At 38.3% G+C, this 20,725-nt stretch overlaps 1 protein-coding gene across 7 annotated transcripts in view; it reads right to left on the bottom strand.

Annotated features, from left to right (window-relative positions):
* Positions 1-20,725, bottom strand: part of GALNT18 (polypeptide N-acetylgalactosaminyltransferase 18) — a 207,454-nt gene that overhangs the window by 125,115 nt on the left and 61,614 nt on the right. The window lies entirely within an intron of this gene.

Below are 20,725 nucleotides of genomic sequence, written 5' to 3'. Positions count from 1 at the left end.
TTCACAGGAAAGTCCCAACTGTACAGAATTACTTCTTAATACAAATTGTTTATTTGTATCACAATATGCCCAGGAGTCCTCATCACTGTCAGGGACAATTTCATTCTACCATGTATTGGTACAGAGATGAAGAGTAAGCTATTGTTCCTTAATGTTATACACAAAGAGCATAACCTGTTCCTGGCCTAAAAAACTTTTACAACCACACTTTCTTCCATAAAAAAGCTCAGAAAGAGCTTGTGTTTCTTAGCCCCATCAAACATAACAATTCAACAGGCACTCCTTATTGGAAGTAGAATTTAAACAATATAGTACATTCCTAGTCATCGTGACTCCTAAAACAGTACCTTGCAACAGGTAAGAGTTGACACACAAAATACTAATACAACCTTAAGAAATTTTCAGGTGTCTGTGAAACTGTTCATACTTGAAGCATTTTGTCCCATTTTGGACTTAAGATAAAACCTTTACAAAAGAAAAAAAAAAAGCCACATAACCTTTTGATTGCAATTACATTTACTATTCCTTCTACATGGCAGCATTTAAATGCCCTTTTCTTTTTTTTACTTCAATTTGTATTATTTTTTCCTGCTTTCATTTTTTTAATGGAACACACAAATCATTTAGTGTTTGTGAAAGGCACCACATCAGTGGCCCTAGAGACTCAGGCCTAATTAACGTGTTTTCAGTGCGTGTGAATGCCTTTTTCCATTACATAAGCACAGGATGGCAACCATCCCAATTACCTATGGTACCTATTACAGCCAAAATCTGCTCTTCCTACTGAAATCAAGGGTCCTGATCCCTTGAGCTTACCATTTTCACTTTTCCCACACTACCAGAGAAGCGACAACACGGTAACTTCATACAGCCACCCTTCACCTGCAGAAACAATCACCTTGGTAAGGGAAGTGCACTCCAGCTTTAAGCGTATTAGTTTGAAGCACTTAAGTATACACTTCCTTTAAAAATGAGACTTTGTCATTTCCATGATCTTTTCAAGCAAAATTCAATCATTTAGGATAACATTCAGCAGTCTTTTGCAAAGAAACAGCAAAAGACCCAGGTACTTTTCTCACTGGAGTCTTTCTACAGAAGTTTGCACTAAGGTAGGTTTGTGTCTCATAGAAACTTTAAGAAAGAAGAGTACAGAGGAACAGAAGACCCTCTGCAGAACTGAGACTTGTCTCCCCCTCTTTCCTCTTACTGGACAACAACATACAGTACAAGAGAGACCAATACACTGTTTTCCTACTGATAATGTTAATTCAACACTTGCCTAGAACAGCAAATCATTATGAACCTCATACATGCAAGCAATAAAACAGAGAAGAGTTAAATTCATGCCATACCCGGAAAACTGCTCTATGTACTGTTCCCAAACTACAACCAATGACTCTACCATGCATTCACAGCAGAAGAAATAAATTCAAAAACAGATCCAGGTTAAATTCCACTTTTAAAATTAAAATACATTCTAGCCTTCAAAAAGTCAAAAAAGAAGAGAGACTCTTGGGCAAGTTTGTAGATGTGGGATGTTTTTCTTTTTTTCTCTTAACTTGGATCGACTTAAAAAAACTCAGTCAAAATTCTGTATGATATCACAGTAAAACTATTGATTTGATTCAGTGAATGCACTAGAAAGAAAGTATGTGGTATGTGGTTTTCTCCATTTTGTTGTTTGGACCTGGATATTTTTCTTTCATTCTCCCGCTCAGCTGCACAAGTAAATAAAGCTGTAGAAACACTGCACTGGCATTCTCTCTGAAGATGGTTATTTCATAAAAATGTTTTCAAAGTTTACCTTGGACATTTCTGTAAGGGAATAAGTGATTTTTTCTCAAGGTGAATGACTAACATTTATCCTCTCAATTTTAACTGCCTTTCAGGGGTAAGATGAACTCATTAATTCCACCAACATAATAAATTTTAACTATGTTCTGCACACTCATTAATTTTCTTATTCTTATGTGACTGATGGAGGAAAACTTGTAAGAAGAGAGAAAATACTGTATTTTATTAATAATCTTGAATATACAGAATAAGCTACCCAGGCTTTTCTGTTTCCTAAAAACTCAACAGTGACTGCTCCAGTCATAGCTTTCCTAAAATTACTTCAGGAACCGGCTACAAATTGGTCTGGAAAAACAGCAGGGTCAGAGCAGAACTAATTTCTATTAAAATGCATAGTAGAGCACATTATACTGAATTGTAGGATTATATGATTGCAGGAGTCACTAGAACTAAAGAAAGAGTAAAGTACTACAAGACTCTGAAGACAAAATGGCTTGTCTGGGAAACTTCCAGGTCAATAAAATGAAAATAAAATTAAATAAATAATTTTTAGTAGGGAATTGTGCATGAGAGGAGGTTAATCTTATACAGCACACATTTTCCAGATCAGAAGAATCAAACATGGACACCTTGGATGCTCATATTCTGGAGTCATTAAGGGAAACTCTATGCATGGACGACAAACTGGATGTAAAGAATGAGCATTTCTATTAATTAAGTTCCCTTCTCAGTAAAGCCCATTTGAGGATTCCTTTGACTTGGAATACTTATTCTGAATTGCACAAAAACACTTCTGGAGTAAATCTGCAGAACAAAGAGCTGACACCTTTGTCTTTATTTGTACCTTAAGGCATACAATAGAGACAGCTGAAGAATAAATAGTTTAAATTATTCCATTAGAAGTGAAGTGTTCAAGGAACAGAAGCCATTAGTACAAGCTTAATGGGGTTAAAATATTAACAGAGTAAATGGCAGCCCAGCTCTTCTATAAGTTATACTATAGTTCTGAGTAAACACCATCTCAGTCAGATGAAGGCCTATAGGTCACTGTTTCAGAGATTTCAGAGGCAGTGGGAGGAAAGAAAGAGTTTCTGTACCTAAGCACACATTGAAAGTTGGTGATTCCTGGAGAGGGATGTTTTAATAATTAAACAGGGCTTCTGGGTTGAAAACTCCATCAATAATATACATTAAGGTCAAACACTGCTTGAAAAATTGGTGTGTGGGTTTTAGAGATTACGTATTCATACATAAGAATTTCTGTTTACCCCACTCACATCTGTCATTACTGTGTCAAATTAATGCTAACCTGGAGCCCTTTTAAAATGCAGTTCCTTGAAGTCTTACGTGTAAAGCCTGTAGTCCTTTAAGAAAAATTTCTAGTTACACACCAGAATCTTCTTTATTGTTCCTCTTGTCAAAGACAAAAGGGTTTGATTTGTTGGGAATCTTCTGGTGATCTACATGCAAAGAAATTAATGGAAGTGGAATTTTAAAAGAAAAACAATTGCCTTCTGTGAGTGAGTTGCTAGGCAATTATTCTTATTCAGGCATGAATTAGATTTGATTTTACTGTTATAAGTATCAGCTTACCCTAAAGTACAGGAAATCTTGTTCATGTATAGCACTATTACAGTTCTTAATAGTTTTGTTGCCTTTACTGTGATTTTTCATATTTCATTAGAGGAAGTTCTCCTACCAAGATAGAAAACCTTTGCTATAGCTCTAAATTAAGTTACAGAAAATCATAGAAAGTATATGCTTTACAAAAGAAACATGGTGTAATCAGCCAATGAGATTTTTTTTAGAGGTTCCAATCATCAATAAGACAACTGGTATCTATACAAAGCTTGCTACTTGAAGTTTTGCCACTGTAATATAAAGTATCAGAGTTGACAGCATCAGAAACTGATGGGACTATCAGAGTTTCCCTTGCTATGCTGGACTTCACAATTATAATTTTTTTCTGAACAGGACATGGTAACACAACCCTAAAAATGTACCTGCTTAACCACCTTGTAATAGCACACAAATTAAAAAAGGTAGAATAAGACCATATCATAACAAAAGGTACCATAAAAAGTTGCCTTAAATAAAACAAAAGAGAGCAAACTTCCTTTCTTGGAAGCCTTATTTCTTATCTACTGTTCTAAGAAGTATGAGGTAGTATTCATTGTGCAATTCCAAGCACGAAAAGGAAGTTCATCTTACCTAGTAATAGAAAAGAACAACAGAAGGGCCCCTAATGGCCAGCCTCAGTGCCTAAGCGAGAGGAGATAAATGCATCCTCTGACAAAAAAACCCCAAAAACAAACAACAACAAAAAAACCCTAACAAAAATAAAGAATAACCATTGTTGAAGCAAAAATATGCACTTATTAAAAATGTAACAATGCTTATCTTCCTGCTGCAAACAGTGTCAAGTTTCTGTGCTTTGTTTCATAAAAATATTCATACACAAGCTGATTATAATGTATCCCAAACACAATTTGCCACATAAAAATAATGACTGATTGGATTTGACATGTCTCCTTCTAGAGCAGTAAACACTGAAGCTTTTGTTCAGGGATATTAATCATCTCAGTAAGTCAAATGTGTCACCTGTGCCAGAATGAAAGAAAAATCATCCACACCTGCTGGTAAAACCACCAGTAATATCAAAAGGAGGCAGGACCATTAATTGAAAGAACTGATCCAGATCTCAGTCATTCAAAGTGGCAGGCTTTCACCAGACACATCTTTCCTGTAACTGAGCACTCTATTAGCAATAATGATCCCGCTCTAATGGCTGTGGAGATCCAAACTGAAATCTGGAATTAGCTTTCTGCAAACTAAGAACTGCAGATCTAGACAGGTATTATAATTCCCCTCCAGACTGATCCAGGGGCCTGTGTTTGCACCTTAGCATACAAACTGTTGTCTACACTAGAAGTATTTTCATGTCCTATAAAGCTGACCTTAATTTAAAAGGAATTAGAAAACGCAGGTATCAGGACAGGGAAATTACTCCTCTCCTGAATAATTCCTCTTGAATTATTTAGTCCAAGAGAAATTAAACGTCTGTCCGTAAAGTTTGTTGCCGAGTTTGTAAACAGCAGGGCAGCAGCAAAATTTAATATTCAATGAGATCACAGATCCCAAAGAAGCATCAATTTACACATAAATTTTTAATTTTTTAATTTATCCTTAAATACACTATGGACTATAGACAAATATATCTATATACATATGTATACATATAGACATACAGACAATAGGGAAAAGTAGCACTGAGACAGGGTCTCTCTCATCTGAACTGCAACCCCTGTAGGGGGAAAATTCTAAGGTATATCTTTAGCAGCTTAAGATTTTTTTATTTTCTGTTTGCCTTGAAAAGGTAACATGCATTAAAGGAGGTTAAGTAACTGAGACCTCAAAGTGACTGATGTAAAAATTTTTCAAAACGTATTTAAGAGACCTATTGAAATGGGATTTATGAGTTCCTAAACAACACGACAGTGAAAGCCTACTTCTCTGACACCCACGAGTTTTGTCATAATTTATAATTTAAAGGGTTTTATTCACACTGTCTGCTGATTTGACAGCATTTGTGTCACAAATAACAAAATTCCACAAATAACCACAAATAACATAAAATTCTGAGCTTAACTGGCACAACTGGAAAGACCCATACACAAACGCAAATAATTTTACAGTATCACAATAAAGTCAGCAATTTTGTTGGTGCTCTATCTTCCATATGGGTATGTAGGGGAGAGGGACAACTGCACTAACTGGCACACAGAGCAAGCCTTCAAACGTGCCCATGTCCACCCTGCCCTTTTCTTCTTTTTTACAATAAAAGCAAGCTTCCTGGTCAAGCACCACACAGTTATTCTGCCTGGTAAAGAGCAGCAGACTAAGAGGGTGTAGACAATTAGGTTACAAAAGTTATAGAACATTTAAGACATTAAGTCTGTGGAGAACCAACCAAAAAAGATCCAATCTACACACAGAGTCTGTGTTCTATACAGAGACTGTGAACTCACCAGGGGCTAAGCTAGCTTGGAAAAAGGAAAGCTCACAGATTTCAAGGTAATACTAAAGAAAGGAAATATGTTGAAGAAGTAGAATTAACTTGAATGTGTTTCAGAGAGACATTCTAGTTAACCCATTTACTTTATATTTTGGGTTTGGAGCTATTAAGAAAAGTTGTAAAAAACAAAAGAAAAAACACAACAAAAACAGTAAAAAACCAAAAAATACTGCTAGACATGAGATTTTGAAACCAGGTACTCTGCAAAGTGCTGGGAAAAGTTATGTGGCCAAAACATGCTTGGGCCTCACTTTTCCTGAAGGCAAATATTGCAAATATTACATGACTTCCCTTTAAGAAGTCTGAACTGAAAGATGGGAAATTTAAATGTTTTAGTTTCTTTAGCCAATGCCTCCTACTAATCAATATTACTCATGCTGTTAGAGATGACTGCAAGTTCCAGACATGGCAGGAAAGGAGAGACTGTGCCAAAAGTACTAAAGCTATGCCAGAGTTGTTGAGTACCTCATCAGTTTTCCTCTGGAGGGCTAATTCCCATCTTGCTGCTTTCACCTTTTTCCAGTGTAAATCAAGAATGACTAAAGCACTGCATTTAAACCGTGTGCAGTTCAGTGGAAGAAAACACCCAACCAAGACGAAGCTTTTGAGCTTTTGTGCATCTTCCTTCCTAAGAAGGACCAAAAAATTATGGTTTATCATGTTTCAAGTCTTGAACAAATTATTGAGCTTTACAGACTTCATGTACTTAAGAATGGCCTTAGTAAGGCTTTGTAAATTTGCTGCTGCAAATTGAAATTTGTTTTTTAATTTAAAAAATACAGCTATTCATTTTGATGAAATTAGTAGGATTTGTCTTTAGTTTATAAAAAATCCAGTGAAAGGGGTGGGGTTTTTTTCACCTTGCATTGAAATGGCCCTCATAGGCAAATTGCTTGACTTTGCCCTGCTTGTTGGATGCTAACTGAATGAGCTTGGGGAATTTTGCCAGCTGCAGGTGTCGAGGACTTGGAAGAAATAACATCTGTTCTCATCAAATAGCAGAAAGGCAAATGCAAAGTCACTGTACAAATTCAGACCATGAACGTCAAATAGATAGTAAAAAAGTTATATTATAAACTTTTTTTTTAGAAGTCAAAATATGGGGGTTTTTGCCAGCTTAATGTAGCAAAGCTGCTACGTCCTACATCATATTTTTATCATTTTTTTTTTTCGTACCTTGCACTGTCACAGTTTATCATCATGGCTAAATTTCCCAGATTTCTCTGGACCATGTACATTGTAAATACAGCCAATTATGTGGCTATACACTGACACACAAAAACAGCCTGGGCAGGTAGGTGCCTAAGCACAACTTTCAAAAACAGATTGTAGCGAGCACACTGCTAAATGTTTGCATTGCCTGTAATTCGACACAGTATTTTACATAACCCCTTTAGTAATTATGTTTTCTTCTATATTTGAGAATACTTCAACCCTTCTTGCCCACCCTCTTGTCACTTCCATGGTGATATGACAACACTAATTCTACAGATCTAAGGCAAATAAAAGCCACCCTTCTTGATCCCAACCTGTCCCGCTGGGTACTCAGGGCAGAATTCTATGGTGACAGCAGAGAGGAGACAGAGGAAACGAGTTATTGCTTTTTATACTGTTCTGCACAGAACATGTTTCTTACTTCCAAGCACCACAATACCTCAGGTGTACGAATTAATGCAGCATGGCAGTGACAGCAATTTATGAGAATCCATCAGAGGAAAGCATTCAGAGCAAGAACTTCAGGTAAACTGAAGTTGAGTCAGCTGAATGGCTGATTGCCCACCAATTCCTGTATAACTGATACAGGTGGTAAACACAGCCACATGGGACAGAATTAGAAATGAAGCTTTTACACTGCATTATCTGCTAGAAGTGTGCTTTTCTACCATGTTCAATGTCTCTTTCTCCACAGCAGGAAGGTAATACCAGTATTGCAACCTTTTGCCACATCTTAACAGAAACTTTTGTTTTCCTCATTGTCTCAGAACACAAATAGGAATAGTCTTTGAAATACATTTAGACTAAACTTTAAAACTTTTTATTTTAATTTTCAGGAATGTTCCCAATCTATTTCAAGAAGATGGCTTGCTATTTAATGTCTTTAGGCAAGGCCGAAAAGCTTTAATAGACCCAAAAGAAGCATTGAGAAATCACATGCAATTTTACAAAATCAAAGGCATTTCCTTCGTATTGTCAATCAGACAAAAATATATTGACATGTTGTTACAGCAAGGAATGTTCCATAGACCATGACATCAGATTTGCTCTAAAGGGCTTCCTCATGACAAGAAATTTGAGTTTCATAAATTAAAAAAATTCTCACACAGTAGCTTTATTTTTTGATCACAAAATAACAATCCAGGACCAAACAATTAAAGATCTATACTCAAGGAATAGAAGTTGCAACATAAAAAGCTCTATCTTTGCTTACTTCTTCACAAACGAGAAAGCAATAGTGTGGCTCCTCATTCACTCTATGACCCAGTATCACCCTACTTCTACAGCAGTCAATCATCCTGAAAATGGTCTCCACTAATAAGTGATAAAATGTGTAGGCTTCATTCTAGCCATCAGCTATTACTCAATGACTGCAGAAAAAGCTAAAATAACTGTCTGAAAACCTGATTCTAATGCACTTCAGGCATTTCTTCTGTCCTTGCCATTTCCAGATGGCAGGAGTAGGTTCCTGTTGTCAGCATAATGAGATGCTATGCAAACATGCTCCCACTTGCTCTAATCAAGTTCTTGCTTCAGTGCTTGTATTACTATTTACAAATTCTTCCATTTCAGCCCATATGAGGTGATGGTAAAGATTCTTCACACTTTCAAGACAACACTTAAAGATCATTAGTGTAGCCATTAAAAAGACATACAAATATTTATAGAGAGACACTGTTGTCTTATATAGAGAATACTTTATATATATTTCAATATTCATTTGCATGAAAATTTTTTCTCAGTACTTAAATGAAAATACAAAAGCAGAATTTGCACTATGAGGGTGCTTCTAAAACTATTTTCATGTAGGAAATACATAAACGGTGCTGAAAAACTCATGCATGTTGATAGAATTGCATTTATATTGAAGTATAATATTATATCAATGAGATGAACATGTTACTAAAGGGATTGCTGCTACAATGTCGGAGTTTAGAGAAATGAAAGCTGCAAGTGGGAACGATCTATCCAAACATAAATCTTCTGTCATTTTGCTACTGTTTTTTCTGGCTTTGATTTTTTAAGAGCATAAATTCAAAAGCCTTCATAAAATCAAAGAATCATTGAATAATGTGGTTTGGAACAGACCTTTAAAGGTCCAACCCTATTGCAGCAAGAAGAGACATCTTCAACTTTATCAGGTTGCTCAGAAGACCATCCAACCTGACCTTGAATGTTTCCAGGAATCAAGCATCTACCACCCCCCTGGGTAAACTGCGCCAATTTTTCACCATCTCACTGTAAAAAATTTCTTCTTTATATCTAGTCTAAGAAAAAAAAAAAAAAAAAAAAAAAAAAGTCTTTATTTTAAAACCATTACACATTTTCTAAAAAGTTTGTCAAGCTACCAAGCTAGTGAGGGGCCTAGAGAACAAGTGATACAAGGAGCAGCTGAGGGAACTGGGAATGTTTAGTTTGGAGAAGAGATGCTGAAGGAAGACCTCATTGCCCTCTATAATTACCTAAAAGGTGGCGGGTGGAAATGGTCTAAAGTTGTGGCAGGGAAGGTTTAGATTAGATATCTGTAAGAATTTCTTTATTGAGTGATCAGGCACCAGAACAGGCTGCTAAGGGAGGTGGTTGGGTCACCATCCCTGGAGGTATTTAAGAACCATGTAGATGTGGTAGGCACTTCAGGGTATGCTCTAGTGGCTGAGATTGCAGGGGCTGGGTTTGGTGTTGTGTGGGTTTTATTTGGTGGAGTGTGTGTGGTGTGTTTGGGTTTGGTTTTTTGGTGGGTTTTTTTGGGTGTGTACAGCTGGAGTCTGTGATCTCAGAGGTCCTTTCACACCATGACCATTCTGCGAAGTTTAGATTCAGATACCTCTGTGATTCTTATAGGCCCCTACTAAGTAATGAAAGGCTGCAATAAGATCCTGGCATTATGTATGGTTTTATACATCCCTTTGGAGCTTGGAGGTGGGGTTGTTACTGTTGGTTTGCTTCATTTTATTTCAAACAGTTTGAAATTAAAATTAATCTTATACAGTTTTACAGCAATGTGAAAATATTAGCTTAACACAAGCTTAAAGTATCTCGTTCAATTACATCTAAGTTTAATGATGTCATAATGCCTTATGGCTGACATCATGTTGTAAAGTCAGAGTACAAACTCCTCTGTCTCTTTAAAAACCTGAATTGAAACAATAATCCAACCTGAATTGAGATACCAATACATTACTGTAATATTGGAGACCAACATTGATATAATATTGAAGCCAAGACCAGCATCTTGCTTATGATATCCTGACTGAATGCAAGCCAAGTATTTCCTGCTTCATTGAAGATACTCCACATTTTAAAAGGTCTATTTTGTATAGTTTAAGTCTTGCATCTTTAAACACAGTATTTTGTTTTAATTAACATAAGCAAATATTTGTAATGATCAAGTAGATGTGAAATTGGTTTTGAGAGTGACAAGAAAATAAGAGTATTTCAGAAAAGAATCACAAATAGTGTGCCACTACTTTCAACTTCAGAGACACTCACCAATTTTACCACTAGTGGAAACTCAATAGTTTCCCTAAAATGAAGACTAGAATGGCTATTTATCTAAGAAGAAAAAACAAAATAAAACAAACAAGCAGCAATACTCTTTTTCTTACAACCCTCAGAAAGCTGCTTATACAAAGCCTCTTTTCTTAGAGATCAATTTCAACAACTCTAATAAAAGAAAATTAAAGCATTCACATTTAAAATAAGGGGTTTGACTTAGGAAGTAAGAAATGGCAAAACCAAAATTACAATAGGATTTCCACACCCACACCAACATGACTGACACAGTCCCTGAGATCATATACTTTCAAGGTACTATCAGAGAATTAGGCAGTTATGTGCTACCTAAGACACATTAATTCTAACATGGATGTTGAGAGAGAGCTAATATTGTACTTCAGAGCCCACATTAGCCTCAAACTCATATCACTGAGGCCAAAATCTATGATGCAAGAACAGTCATGGCTACTAGATGACAGTTTATCTGCTGCAGGATTCTATCTCTCTCTCTCTGAGCTGTTACTGATGGGAGAAAATCACCTTCTGTCTGATTCATCTAAGCAACTCTGGCAGTAAGTCAAACCTGCCACCAACGTTCAGTATAAATTTGGCCATATCAATTCTTTGTACACTCCTCTCCTGCCCAGCTCCTGCACATCTTAACCATAGATACAAAGATCTCCAAGGCAGGGGTTCTAATACACATTAGTACAGCAACTAGCTGCCACACCATCCCTGTAAAAGAAATAATAATTTTAAAATGCATATAATTTAAGTAGAGAATATAGTAATATTCCAGTATGGATTTAAAAAGACACAATCTGGCATTTTAAAGGCAGAAAATTTCAAGGCAGCAACGTGGACCTTCCACCTTCACAGTGAAAAAGAATAATTAGAATATTCTCATTTGTTCCTTTTCCAAGCAAAACAGAGGAGGTGCTGGAGAGCTGTAATATTTACAGTCAAGGTTTTGGCTCGTAAACATCTCTGCTTTTGCCTCAGGAAACTCAGGATACTATGTTAAAAATAGCACCTTGGTTACAAAACACTATTAGAGCAGAGAAAATTTATGAAGAAAACAGAAACAATATTGTTACACAGAGTACACATCTGCACTGCATAACTGTACTCAAAATAAATTTAATGGCAATGATAGTATGAAGAAAGAGAATAGATTTTCAGGTATCCAGCAATTTTAGTGTCTATTCACCATATCTGTCCACACTGTCCCACTCAAAAGCAACCCCCACCTGGCTACAACCTCCTTTCAGGGAGCTGTAGAGAGTGATGAGGTCCCCTCCCCTCCAGACTAAACAACCCCAGCTCCCTCAGCCCTTCCTCGTAAGACTTATGCTCAAGTCCCTTCACCAGCCTTGTTGCTCTTAATTATTAATTATTAATATTAACTTATCCCATCATACTTCAGGAGCTTATTGGTGCTTTTATTGTATAATGTTGATGACAAGACCTTCCTGTTGAACACAGAATTAAATTAAACTGCTTCTGTGGCTTGTCACAGGCAAGGAAGCAACACTATATAGACCAGTAAATTCACTTTTTACCAGCAGTACTTTATGAGAGTAACACAGTATCCACTCTGGACTCGGGGGCACTCCCAGGACAACACAGTACACTGTACAAGTCCAGTCTCCAATTCCTGTGCCAGGCAGAGCTAACAACATATCTTGTGGCTGATAAACAAGTTCCTGGACTGTTTTAATGGCAACCAAGGATTCCTCATCACCCTCAGGAAGGCAACTAAGCTATCTTCATGACAGCTACTCAAGATCTGAGCCCAGTATTATTTTTTTCAAAACACCATAGATTTTCCTTCCATATCATGTAAAGGTCAACCAGGCAATCAGGCCCAGTCTGGATTTATGAAAGGCAGGTCCTGCTAATGAACCTGACCTCCTTCTATGACAAGGTGACCCACCTAATGGATGAGGGAAAGGCTGTGGATGACATTTACCTGGATTTCAGCAAATCCTTTGACACAGCTTCCCACAACATTCTCTTGGAGATGAGCTGCTCATGGCTTGGATGGGTGTACACTTCACTGGGTAAAAAAGTGGCTGAATGACTGGTCCCAAAGAACTGTAGTTAATGGAGTTAAATCCAGCTGGCAGCCAATCACAAGTGGTGTTCTCTGGGGCTCAGTACTGGGGCCAGTTCTGTTTAATATCTTAAACAAGGCCAACTGAATGAGGTCCATCAAGGCTCAGTGCCAAATCTCGCATTTGGGTCACAAAAACCCCGATCAACACTACAGGGCTAAGGAAGAGTAGCTGGAAAGCCGCCCAGTGGAAAAAGACCAAGGGGATTTGTCAAGTCCTGGGAGAATATGAGCCTAAGTGGCCAAGAAGGCCAATAGCATCCTGGCTCATATCAGAAACAGTGTCAGCAGAACTAGTGAAGTGACTGTCCCCCTGTACCAAGCACTGGTGAGGATGCGCACTGAGTCCTGTGTTCAATTTTGGGACCCTCGCTATAAGGAGGACATTGAGGTGCTGGAGCACGTTCTAAGAAGTGCAACAAGCTGGTCTGGAGAACCAGTCTTATGACGGGCATCTGAGGGAACTGGGATTGTTCAGTCTGGATAAAAGGAGTCTCAGAAAATAATTTATCACTTTCTGCAACTATCTGAAAGGAGTCTGTAGTGAGGTGGGGGTTGTTCTCTTCTCCAAAATAACAAGTGATAGAAGAAGAGGAAATAGTTATGCCCAGGGTGTTTAGATTAAATTTTAAGAAAAATTTCTTTACTGAAAGAGTTGTCTGGCACTGGAAAAGGCTGCCCAGCGAAGTAGCTGAGTCACCATCCTTGGAGGTATTTAAAAGACATGTAGGTGTGGTGCTTAGGGACATAGTTTAGTGGTAGAGTTGGCAGTGTGCTAAGTTAAGGGTTGGACTTGATGATCTTAAAGATCACTTCCAACAGGAATTATTCTGTGGTTCTCTTTCTCTGACTTTCAGATGGATAATATTAGCTTATCCCATCATACAGCAGCTTATGAATACTTTCAGACCCTGAGAGAAGTCACATGTCACATTTTTCCTGCCCTTGAATGCAAGAACAGCTAATTGGCAGGTAATGATCAGCCCCAGGCCACAGTGGAAAAATGTTTTTTGACACTGAACTGCTGAGGCAAATATCACCATAGGGGAGCATGAGACTGGGACCAAGATGATCTCACACATTATACACAATTCCCAGCAGCCAGATCTTGCTATATGGTTTCTTTTCCTATGTATTTATCTGTATTTTGGTCATGTAGATAAAAAAACCACTTGTTAGTACTAAAATGGGCGTAACAGCCTCGCAGAAAGTCAAAAGACCTACGCTTGAATGGCTGAACAGCTGCTGGCTACTTGCATCAACCTGAACAACATTTTCCAAAGTGACACCTAGCCAGCATAAATGAAGGACCAAGCTGAGTCCAGAACCTTAAGCAGAACAGCTATCTCTAATTTCTGCACAGCCCATTAACCATCTGGTCAGAGATGTTAGTATGCAATGCACTCTTTCCACTGAAGCTGTGCCATTACGAAGAGATGGCAAACATCAACAAAAATTAGCTTTTTCAGAAAGAAAAGTCAAAATTCTCCAGCTTAGCAATAAGAGAATTTGTGGAGGGCACAGTAGTCACAGTTTCCAGGCTCAGCTTACAATTAATTTTCTAACCTTTAGTTGAAGACTTTCATATGAACTACAAAAATTGTGTAGGCTGAAGGAAACAGAATCCAGGTCAATTCCCTTCCTAGCCACAAAACTGCCATTCAATCTCACTTTGTAGCCAAATAAAAATTTCCTGTTTCTGGCTCAAAAGACTTATTTAAAAAAGAAAACAAAACAAAAACACTAAGCAACTTTCATCATGAAAGGAATCATTTGATCACTAGCAATAACATACAATTTCCTTAGTAAGGCCAGATTACTACTACTCCATTTTGGCCACTGTGTCCTAACTACGGCAAAATAAATCCTCCGTGGAAGCAGCATCAAGAAATAATAAAATTACAAAGTAACTGAATACCTTAAAAGCACAAATCCCCCACAACTTTAATAAATAATAATAAATTATCAATCCACAGTCAACCTAACCAGTATCATTAAGTCTTCAACAGATGGCCCTTGAAATACCTGAACTCCAGCAATGCTTTTTATTTTACAGCAATTTAAGAGTCTTCTCACTGAAATCACAGTACTAGGATTTTCTTTAGTGCACTCATTCCTAAGCATGGAAGAACATGAAAGCTAAATACAAGTTAATCTGCACTGACATGCAGCAATCTAGAATGACTCAAGAAGTCACAAGCCTAAAGAGAAAAAATAATGGGATTAATCCTCTGTGTCTTACATATCCAAGTAGCTCCTTCACTTGCAATTAGACTTGGGACAGCAGATCTCCTTGCTTGTTCAGAGATTGTGAATATAGGGTCCTCTGTGATGGAGCAAGAGCTGCGTTCCCAGGGCTACTGTCTACTGTGCAAATATACTGCAATGAGTGATAAACACACCTATTTGCATTTGAGCTTGGGGAAAATAAGATGATTTTACAATTATTTGTAAAAGGAAAGGACCATGTGAGTAAAAGACATGGTGGAGGGGCCATGTGAGTCCCAGTGAGCCTGACTTGATGGAATCCAGCTAGCTAGCCAGACCGCAAAGGATAGCAACGACAAACCAGAAGTTTATACACTACATTCTTCCTCATGCTTGAGATGAAGAAGTAAATAAAGAGTAGATAACAAACACAGGATCTACTTATGCAAACCTTTAGATGGCTAAAATTAAGAATCAGGATTGACATAGTTCCCAAACTAAAAAAAAAAATAATTTCTGAAAGCAACTAATTCCACCCTAAGACCTGTCCAAGACACAGAGAATGAGCCAAACACTGGAGATTTCTCCCTCTCCTAATTGATGACAGAGGGTGATTAGACATCTGCTACAGAGTAAGTAACATTAGCTGAAGTAAATCCCCAGAGTAAATCGCTCTAAGCAGCAGGTTTAGAGCTAACACATACATCCTTCTAACTTTCTCAACTAAGTCCAGACAGTACTTGGCATTCTGCTTATGAGAAGTTGCTTCAACTGATTGATTCAACTGATCCAGAAACAAACTGTGTGTTCACAACTTTAACTCAGATCTATTCTATTTATTAAGTGAATGTAATTTGTAAATCCTGTTTAGGTTCCAAGGTAGGAGGTGGGGGCACAGAGGGCAAGGAAGTTCATTTCAGATTTCATAATTTTTAAAATAATGCTGGAATGCAAACACTATCTGATTAAAACTAGGAATGCGGGAAAATACTAAAGTGACATTGCACAATAGAAAAGAATGCATGCATGAGGTGTTTTAACTGGTTATCAGCTTAACCAAAGCACAACTTTTCAAGAAAAAGGTTCAATCCAGAAAAAAATTACATAATCCCTTTTTGCTAGAGTTCTGGCTCCTCACTGGTACAAACTACACATGTGAGCAGGCAGGCTGCTTGGAATCAGATGACCTTCCAAATGCAAACGCAACTTAGGGCAGCCTTTTAGTGACACTGCTAATGCATGATGCATTATTAAGATGAATGATTTGTTGTGATCTATCTAAAGCACTCTTGTATTGATTTTAATAAAGTGAGACTGTTTTTTTGAATCAAGAATTTTCCTTGTCAATTCAACAGAACATACTCTTTCCAAATAAAATTGAGAAAAACTGATTTCAAATCCTAGCTTGGAATCACAGATACGTCATTTAACACAATACTGATTAACCCTAGCCCTTCTGAAGTATACCTTCTGGCAATACAGTGCAATAGTTCTAGATTTTCCATTAGAACATCTATCTGGTCTTTTCCTCATTTCTTTCACATACATAAAGAAACACCAATTGAACTTAAAAAATACACCATCTTTTTTGCAAACTCAAAAGAAAATGGAAATGAAAGGTTTCTCTACATCGGTTGCAGGCTAGCATAAAACATGCCTCCTACTAAAGATCGGGGGGGGGGGGAAAGAATCTCTCACAGTCTTCTTGATGCAGCCCAGAATACAGATGGCTTTCTGGGATACAACTGTACAGTGACAGCTCATGTTGAGCTTCACATCCACTAGAACCCCTAAGTCCTGTTCTCCGGGACTGCTCTCAAGCCAGTTACTACAAAGCCTGTATCAGTGACTGAAACAGCCTTGACCCAGATGCAGGACCTTGCATTTGGTCTTGTTGAACTTCATGACACTGGCATGAGACCACTTCTCCAGCCTGTCAAGGTCCCTCTGGATGGCATCCCTTCCCTTCAGTATGTCAGCCACACTGCACAGCTTGGTGTCATCAGTAAACTTGCTGAGGGTGCATTCAATGCCACTGTCCACATCACCAACATAGATATTAAACAAGACTGGTCCCACTACTGATGCTTGAGGGACTCCACTCGTCACTGGCCTCCACTTGGACATGGACCCATTGAAAGCCACTCTCTGGGTACAGCCATCAAGCCAGTTCTTTATCCACCAAGTCGTCCATCCCTCAAACCCATATTTTACCAGCTTGGAGACCATCAGTTACTTATCTACTGATGTTGTGACCTTTTCATAGGAGGCCATCAGGTTTGCCAGGCACAATTTGCTCCATGACATTACCATACACCCTCAGTTCCCTCAGTACCTGGGGGTGTGTCCTACCAGGTCCCATGTACTTGTGCACTTTCAGGTTCATCAGAGAGTCACAAATCTGATCCTTACATTGGGCAGTTCTTTCTTCCAACCCCTGCCATTATCTCCTGTGACTCTGGGTGTCTGGAGCCCCTGTCAGTGAAGACTGAGGTAAAGAAGTCATTGAGAATCTCTGCCTTCTCCATATCACTTTTCACCAGTTCTGTTTCCTTTCTAAGGGAGTCCACACCTCTCCTAATCTTTTTACCATTAGCCTACCTACAGAAATTTTTTCAATTCCCCTTGATCTCCCTGGCTAGATTTAATTCTAACTGAGCTTTGGCTTTTCTAACCAGATCTCTTGCTGCTTGGTCAGCTTCCTTATATGCCTCCTGTTCTATCTTTCTTCCCCTGCTTGTGAAGTCTTTTTGTGTGTGCCAGTACATCCACATGCTCCCTGCTTCTTCAGGCAGATCTCCCAAGCATTCTTTCCTGACTTCCTCTTTGTTGGTATGCTTTGCTCCTGGACACAGAGAAGGTGATCCTTGAATACTGACCAGCGGTCCTTCCCTCCAGGGCTTCATCCCATGGTACTCTGGCCAGCAGATCCTTGAAGCAATCAAAGTCCAGGCTTGGAATATATCCTCCTAGTTGCCTTGAGGATCTTAAATTCTAGCACTTTGTAGTCACTGCAGCCAAGGTTATCCCTGAGCCTCACATTGCTCACCAGCCCCTTCCTGTTGGTGAGAATAAAATCCAGCACAGCACCTTTTCTTGTTGGTTCTTCTACCATGTGGACAAGGAAGTTGTTATCTATGCATTCCAGTCATGCATATTATGATGCGCAACTCTCATACAGCACACCCATCAGCTACATGCAATAAATTAAGACATAATGAGTAAAGAAGGAAGCAGATAAGTACAATTAAGACAGAGCAGGACAGATGTTCTTATTCCACTTCCAGCACCCAGAAATGTGCACAGAGAAATTATTATCCTTCAGTATTTACAGAAGAGTGAATGCACAGCACTGCAAGATGTGCAATATGGTATATACCTGTGCATTCAAATGTTCCCATTCTTGGCCAATATCCAAGTACCAGTATTTACTTCTCTATACTACTATTCTTTCTGAACATGAGGCATGCATACCTTCATTCTCTTTGAACTTCTCAGTTAATATCTTTTCACTCTGATACTTTTCTTGCCATGAAAATGTCTTTTTAAAAATACATACTTTAAAAAGCATTTTATATGAAGGCATCTCATTTCTTCTCATTTCCAGGATGCTTGATAAAATATTACCAGACTGCAATTTCTATGTTAAAGAAACTCCCAGGTGGCATCTAATTAAACAATTCAATCAGAAAACAATTAAAACGACATTAGCGTAATGTGTAAAATGCAGCAGTTAAAGCATTCTGGTATTTGCACGACATCCTATGGAATGTGCTAATTTCATGCTTGTTCAGCACTGCAGAACTGGTCAATATGAATTCCTGACACCTCTCTCCAACATAAAAAAGTGGTCCAAGGAAAAGTTTAATAGAAAACTACAGGTAACCTTCATAAACTTGTCCAGAACCATTAGGACAGCTGATGTACCCAAATCTATGGCAATGAATCTCAAGTTTATAATTTTTTTAAGATGATCTTCAAGTTCATCCCAAACCCAGTCAATCCTGGGATATTACTTCAGTGGGAGTTTACTCGAGTTACTCCAACTTCAGTTGGAATTTTGCAACATAACCCAGAATGCACAGCATAACACAGTTCTAAGCGAAATCTGATTAAAGTAACATCTTATTCTGCAATGTCTACCATAGGAATTCCTAGTGAACCCCAATTATTATAATTTGCACACACATAGATATATTAATATCTGATTTTTATTTTATCTTAAAGACTAATTGGTTTCAATAAAGTCTGAGAACTCCATAAACTTTATTCTTCCCACTAAATATATTTTGTACTTATTACCAAGCTGTTCACTTCATTACTTTTAGAAGACTCTTCAACTTGTGTACAAATAGTATTTAAGGAAAACAACATCTGGTTTGGTTCGCAGTCCCAAGAAAACCCCCAAAAAAGTCCATGCTCTAATCCATGCTATACTCTAAAATGTACCTTTATCTACTACTCTGAAAAAGAGCACTGACCAAAACAACATGCTGATATGGACATTGTTAATTTTCCTTGAAAAAAAAAAAGAGTACTGGAGTTTCATACCAACAAACCTGGAGGAATTGTGCTTCAGCCTCATACAGCAAGTCAATTAATTTTACATATCTAACTCTTAACAGAGAATTTAGAAAAAACCCTGACTTCATACATGCTTCCACAGTGCACTCCACTGGCACAGAGACAAGAATATAATTCCTTTTAAAAATCCATTTCAGTTATCAAGAATAACTTAAGGACTGCATGAGGGAATTTAAAACTTGCAGATACTGCTGTAACTCGTCCTCCCAGAAAGTAGTATTTGACTAATTTACCCAAAATAGCAAGACATGACATAGCTGATAAATGAACGCATATATAAACTGAATGGTGTTGCATCATGTTTTAAAAAAATATGAATACAAGTCACAACAAAGTAACTGGACTTTAATAATGCTGCAAATTTACATGTATTGACAAGCAGGGGAAGCCAAATTCATACAGGTTTAGCCACCCTGCCTTCTCCACCTTTTTTCATATTCCCAGAACACTAGGGGAAAGAAGCTTCCTGGAAGCCAGTGAGATTTTTTTGCACTGCCACTAAGTATTTCTTTACCAGTTTGCTCTCCATTTTCAGATTTAGGAGAAAACAAGAACTGGGATTTGAGCATTCAGTAGAGGTTATGCAGAAGCCAAGATAGTCCCTCTGTTTTTTATAAGACCTCTTGCCTTCCCCTATCCTAAGCCTCCTTACTATCCCACCCACTCAGCAGACTGAGGAAATGACACTATGATGCCATGCAGATGATGAAAATATAAAGGAATATACTACAGATTACCCAGCAAAACGAAGTCATGTAAAATCCCAAAATCCCAGTAAATAATTATATTCCCACCCACTGCTCACCCACTTCAACCCTTCTCCCAGAGCTCCCATTAAAGGGAGAATAAATCAAAAAGGCATTACACAAATGAGAGATTGCCGCACTTACAATCCCAAGAGGTTCCCAGCACTACAGTAGCACTAAGGGAAGCCTTGAGCACAGCCGGACGGACACGGACTCACAGCAGTCAGCATTACAGCAGGAGGAGAACAAAAATTCACCTCGCAGCAACCCATTTCGGACAATAAAAACAAAAAATACAAACCAGTGACGACTACAATAAGATGGAAAGACGCTCCCCCCTGCCCTTCACGCCGAATCGTGCCCGCGGAACCCTACTTTATCAAGACACAGACAGGCAGGGAGCTGAGGACAGGTTTATTACACCACCAGGCCGAACCCAGCCCGGCAGGGCTGCTGCCGCTGCCCGGGCCGCGCCGAGTCGCCCCGCAGCCC

The sequence above is a fragment of the Heliangelus exortis genome, chromosome 18 (genome assembly GCF_036169615.1).
Source record: "Heliangelus exortis chromosome 18, bHelExo1.hap1, whole genome shotgun sequence".
NCBI classification, from domain to species: domain Eukaryota; kingdom Metazoa; phylum Chordata; class Aves; order Apodiformes; family Trochilidae; genus Heliangelus; species Heliangelus exortis.
Note: the sequence above shows the minus strand (reverse complement) of the source record. Positions and strands in the feature narration are given on the sequence as shown.